The sequence below is a fragment of the Tachyglossus aculeatus genome, chromosome Y4, assembly GCF_015852505.1.
Source record: "Tachyglossus aculeatus isolate mTacAcu1 chromosome Y4, mTacAcu1.pri, whole genome shotgun sequence".
Classification (NCBI taxonomy): domain Eukaryota; kingdom Metazoa; phylum Chordata; class Mammalia; order Monotremata; family Tachyglossidae; genus Tachyglossus; species Tachyglossus aculeatus.
In genome coordinates, this window is record NC_052096.1 from 6,930,406 (window position 1) to 6,936,405 (window position 6,000).

Here is a 6,000-nt window from a genome sequence, read left to right on the forward strand (position 1 = left end):
TGGATTTGTGGAGGAAAACCCACATGCCGCGGGCCACGGTATCCGGCCCCGACACCCTCCCGAGCCAAAGTCTCTGACCCTCGTGCGGCCGGCGGAGGAGGATTTGTCGGTCATCTCTGGGGGGTGAGGAGTCCCTTGTGGGTCATCTTTGCGGAGTGGACCGCTGCTTTCTTCTTGGCCAAACCCTGGCATCGTCCCACCCTCCCCCCTCTTCTCCGGGGGGCACCCCGTCTGCGTTGGGCCCACTTCGGCAGGAGAGGATTCCAGGTTTGGACGGGGAGGACCCGTTTTCCCGGCCGGCCCCGGGGGATCTATCATCATCATCATCAATCGTATTTATTGAGCGCTTACTATGTGCAGAGCACTGTACTAAGCGCTTGGGAAGCGCTTAGTACACAGCGGCACGGCGGGAGGGGGTTACACGGTGCGCCCCGAGAACCAGAATTTGACCGACGGTTTCTACCGCTTTTGCTGAATGATAGTAATTTTGGTATTTGTTAAGCTCTTACTATATGCCAAGCACCGTTCTAAGCGCTGGAGGAGATACGGGGTGATCAGGCGGTCCCACGTGGGGCGCCCGGTCTTCATCCCCATTTTCCAGGTGAGGGAACTGAGGCACAGAGAAGTGAAGTGACTTACCCAAGGTCACACAGCGGCTAAGTGGCGGAGCCGGGATGAAAACCCACGACCTCTGAGCCACGCCGCTTCTCCAAAGTAGGCCGACACTCCCGGGGGGCGATCGGAAAACTCCCTCCGAAAGCCGGTGGGGACTTCCCGGATCCGTGGCCCCTTCGGGCCCGGATCGGTCCAGAAGAAAGGAAGGCACGAGGGGCTCCGGTCAGGAAGATGGGGGGGGTGGTTAGAGTTAGGGCCAAAGGGGTGTTAATAATAATAATAATGATGGCATTTATTAAGCACTTACTATGTGCAAAGCACTGTTCTAAGCGCTGGGGGTAATACAAGGTGATCAGGTTGTCCCACGTGGGGCTCACAGTCATCATCCCCATTTTACAGATGAGGGAACTGAAGCTCGGAGAAGTGAAGTGACTTGCCCGAGGTCACGCAGCAGACATGTGGCGGAGCCGGGATTCGAACCCATGACCCCTGACTCCAAAGCCCGGGCTCTGGACAAGTCACTTCACTTCTCTGGGCCTCAGTTCCCTCATCTGTAAAATGGGGATTAAGACTGTGAGCCCCCCATGGGACAACCTGATCACCTTGTAACCTCCCCAGCGCTTACAACAGTGCTTTGCACATAGTAAGCGCTTAATAAATGCCATCATCATTTCCACTGAGCCACGCTACTATGTGCTTAATGCCATCATCATCATAATGATAGTGATGGCGTTTATTAAGCACTTACTATGTACTTGATGCCATCATCATTATCATAATGAAAATGATGGCATTTATTAAGCACTTACTATGCTCACGCTTCCGTTACCTTTTAACTCTCGTGGGCTGCGCGATAGGGAATCGTTCCGCCGGAGCGGGCGCTAAACGTGTGTGCGTTTGGGAACGTTTGGAAAACACCCCCGCTCCCGACAAACCGAGATCCTATCTGGGATCGTGTTGGGAATGTGATGGTTTTGGTTTTCCCTTTCTATGTCTGGGATGTAAAGCGCTCTCACCGGGCCCCGACTCGTGCCCCTTGTTGGGTAGGGACTCTATATGTTGCCAACTTGTACTTCCCAAGCGCTTAGTACAGTGCTCTGTACACTGTAAGCGCTTGATACATGCTTTAAAGCGCTCTCACTGAGCCCCGACTCATGTATATAGAGCCCCTTGTTGGGTAGGGACTATATATGCTGCCAGCTTGTACTTCCCAAGCGCTTAGTACAGTGCTTTGCACATAGTAAGCGCTTGATACATGCTTTAAAGCGCTCTCGTTGGGCCCCGACTCATGTATATAGAGCCCACTGTTGGGACTGTCTCTATATGTTGCCAATTTGTACTTCCCAAGCGCTTAGTACAGTGCTCTGCACATAGTAAGTGCTCAATAAATACGATTGATGATGTTGATGATGAGTAAGCGCTTGATACATGCTTTAAAGTGCTCTCACTGGGCCCCGACTCGTACATAGAGCCCGCTGTTGGGTAGGGACTCTATATGTTGCCAACTTGTACTTCCCAAGCGCTTAGTACAGTGCTCTGCACCCAGTAAGCACTTGATACATGCTTTAAAGCGCTCTCACTGGGCCCTGACTCATGTATATAGAGCCCCTTGTTGGGTAGGGACTATATATGCTGCCAGCTTGTACTTCCCAAGCGTTTAGTACAGTGCTTTGCACATAGTAAGCGCTTGATACATGCTTTAAAGCGCTCTCGTTGGGCCCCGACTCATGTATATAGAGCCCACTGTTGGGTAGGGACTGTCTCTATATGTTGCCAATTTGTACTTCCCAAGCGCTTAGTACAGTGCTCTGCACATAGTAAGTGCTCAATAAATACGATTGATGATGTTGATGATGAGTAAGTGCTTGATACATGCTTTAAAGTGCTCTCACTGGGCCCCGACTCGTACATAGAGCCCGTTGTTGGGTAGGGACTATATATGTTGCCAACTTGTACTTCCCAAGCGCTTAGTACAGTGCTCTGCACCCAGTAAGCGCTTGATACATGCTTTAAAGCGCTCTCACTGGGCCCCGACTCATGTATATAGAGCCCGTTGTTGGGTAGGGACTATATATGTTGCCAACTTGTACTTCCCAAGCGTTTAGTACAGTGCTCTGCACACAGTAAGCGCTTGATACATGCTTTAAAGCGCTCTCATTGGGCCCCGACTCATGTATATAGAGCCCGTTGTTGGGTAGGGACTATATATGTTGCCAACTTGTACTTCCCAAGCGCTTAGTACAGTGCTCTGCCCACAGTAAGCGCTTGATACATACTTTTGAATGAATGAAGGAGGTAAGCGCTGTATAAATACCTTTGAATGAATTAATGAGTGAAGGAGGCCCACAGTAAGCGCTCAATAAATACGATTGAATGAGTGGAGGAGGCTTGGGGGGAAAATGCAGAAGAATAAATAGTATTTTTTAAAGACCCACGCATGGCATCTTGGTGGAGGGCAGGGACTATATATGCTGCCAACTTGTACTTCCCAAGCGCTTAGTACAGTGCTCTGCACACAGTAAGCGCTTGATACATGCTTTAAAGCGCTCTCACTGGGCCCTGACTCATGTATATAGAGCCCGTTGTTGGGTAGGGACTATATATGCTGCCAACTTGTACTTCCCAAGCGCTTAGTACAGTGCTCTGCACACAGTAAGCGCTTGATACATGCTTTAAAGTGCTCTCACTGGGCCCCAACTTGTGTATATAGAGCCCGTTGTTGGGTAGGGACTATATATGTTGCCAACTTGTACTTTCCAAGCGCTTAGTACAGTGCTCTGCACACAGTAAGCGCTTGATACATGCTTTAAAGCGCTCTCACCGGGCCCCGACTCATGTATATGGAGCCCCTTGTTGGGTAGGGACTATATATGTTGCCAACTTGTACTTCCCAAGCGCTTAGTACAGTGCTCTGCACACAGTAAGCGCTTGATACAACTTTTGAATGAATGAAGGAGGTAAGCAGTCTATAAATACTTTTGAATGAATTCATGAATGAAGGAGGCCCACAGTAAGCGCTCAATAAATACGATTGAATGAACGAAGGAGGCTTGGGGGGAAAATGCAGAAGAATAAATAGTATTTTTTAAAGACCCACACGTGGCATCTTGGCGGAGGGCAGGGACTATATATGTTGCCAACTTGTACTTCCCAAGCGCTTAGTACAGTGCTCTGCACACAGTAAGCGCTTGATACAACTTTTGAATGAATGAAGGAGGTAGGCAGTCTATAAATACTTTTGAATGAATTCATGAATGAAGGAGGCCCACAGTAAGCGCTCAATAAATACGATTGAATGAACGAAGGAGGCTTGGGGGGAAAATGCAGAAGAATAAATAGTATTTTTTAAAGACCACGTGGCATCTTGGCAGAGGGCAGGGCTGGGGAGCGCAGCCCTGCAGCTGGGTGGGGGTTGGGCGTCCCAGACAATGATGGTGGTATTTATTAATAATAATAATAATAATAATAATGGCATTTAAGTGCTTACTATGTGCAAAACACTGTTCTAAGCGCTGGGAGGATACAAGGTGATGAGGTTGTCCCACGGGGGGCTCACAGTCTTAGAACAGCGCTCAGCGCTTAAAACAGTGCTTTGCACATAGTAAGCGCTTAACAAATACCAAAATTATTATTATTTTTAATCCCCATTTTACAGATGAGGTAACTGAGGCTCAGCGAAGCTACCAAAGTCACACAGCAGACGTGGTGGAGCGAGATTCGAATCCATGACCTCTGACTCCAAAGCCTGTGCTCGTTCTACTGAGCCACACTGCTTTAATAATGATGATAATAATAATAATGATGGCATTTATTAAGTGCTTACTATGCAAGGCACCGTTCTAAGCACTGGGGAGGTTACAAGGTCATTCATTCATTCATTCAATCGTATTTATTGAGCGCTTACTGTGTGATCAGGTTGTCCCCCGGGCAGGTGGGGGGCTCCCAGTCTTCATCCCCATTTGACAGATGAGGGAACTGAGGCCCAGAGAAGTGACTTGCCCAAAGTCACCCAGCTGACAATTGGCGGAGCTGCGCTTACTATGTGCCGGGCGCTGTCCTAAGCGCTGGGGCCCACGCAAGTTAATCACGTTGGACGCAGGCCCCGTCCCGCGTGGGGCTCACGGTCTTCATCCCCATTTTTCAGATGAGGGAACTGAGGCCCGGGCGAGGGAAGTGACTTACCCACGGTCATCCAGCAAAGCGGAGGAGATGGGATGAGAACCCAGGTCTTCCTGACTCCCGGCCTCGTCCGGCAGATATTCCTCTCTCTGGGCCTCAGTTTCCTCATCTGTGACCCCTGGGCGGGACGGGAACCGTCGCTTCCACCGCAGCGTGTATTTGGCACTTAGTAGTAATAATAATAATAATAATAATGGCATTTACTAAGCGCTTACTATAATAATAATAGCAATAATAATGGCATTTACTAAACACCTACCATAATAGTAGCAATAATAATGATGGCATTTATGTATTTGGCACGTAGTAGTAATAATAATAATAATGGCATTTACTAAGCGCTTACTATAATAATAATAACAATAATAATAATGGCATTTACTAAGCACCTACCATAATAATAACAATAATAATGATGGCGTTTCTTAAGCTGCGTGGCTCAGTGGAAAGAACCCGGCATTTGGAGTCAGCGGTCATGGGTTCAAATGCCGCCTCCGCCAATTGTCAGCTGGGTGACTTTGGGCAAGTCACTTCTCCGGGCCTCAGTTACCTCATCTGTAAAATGGGGATTAATAACAATGGCATTTAGTAAGCGCTTACTATGTGCAAAGCACTGTTCTAAGCGCTGGGGAATTTACAAGGTGATCAGGTTGTCCCACGGGGGGCTCACAGTCAATCCCCCTTTTCCAGATGAAGTAACTGAGGCCCAGAGAAGGGAAGTGACTTAACAATAATAATAATAATAGTAACAATGGCATTTATTAAGCGCTTACTATGTGCAAAGCACTGTTCTAAGCACTGGGGAGTTTACAATGTGATCAAGACTGTGAGCCCCCGGTGGGACAATCTGATCACCTTGTTACCGCCCCAGCGCTTAGAACAGTGCTTTGCACATAGTAAGCGCTTAATAAATGCCATTATTATTATTATTATTATTTGGAGTCAGCGGTCATGGGTTCAAATCCCAGCTCCGCCAATTGTCAGCTGGATGACTTTGGGCAAGTCACTTCTCTGGGCCTCAGTGACCTCATCTGTAAAATGGGGATTAAGACTGTGAGCCCCCGGTGGGACAACCTGATCACCTTGTAACCTCCCCAGCGCTTAGAACAGTGCTTTGCACACAGTAAGCGCTTAATAAATGCCATTATTATTATTATTATTATTTGGAGTCAGCGGTCATGGGTTCAAATCCCAGCTCCGCCAATT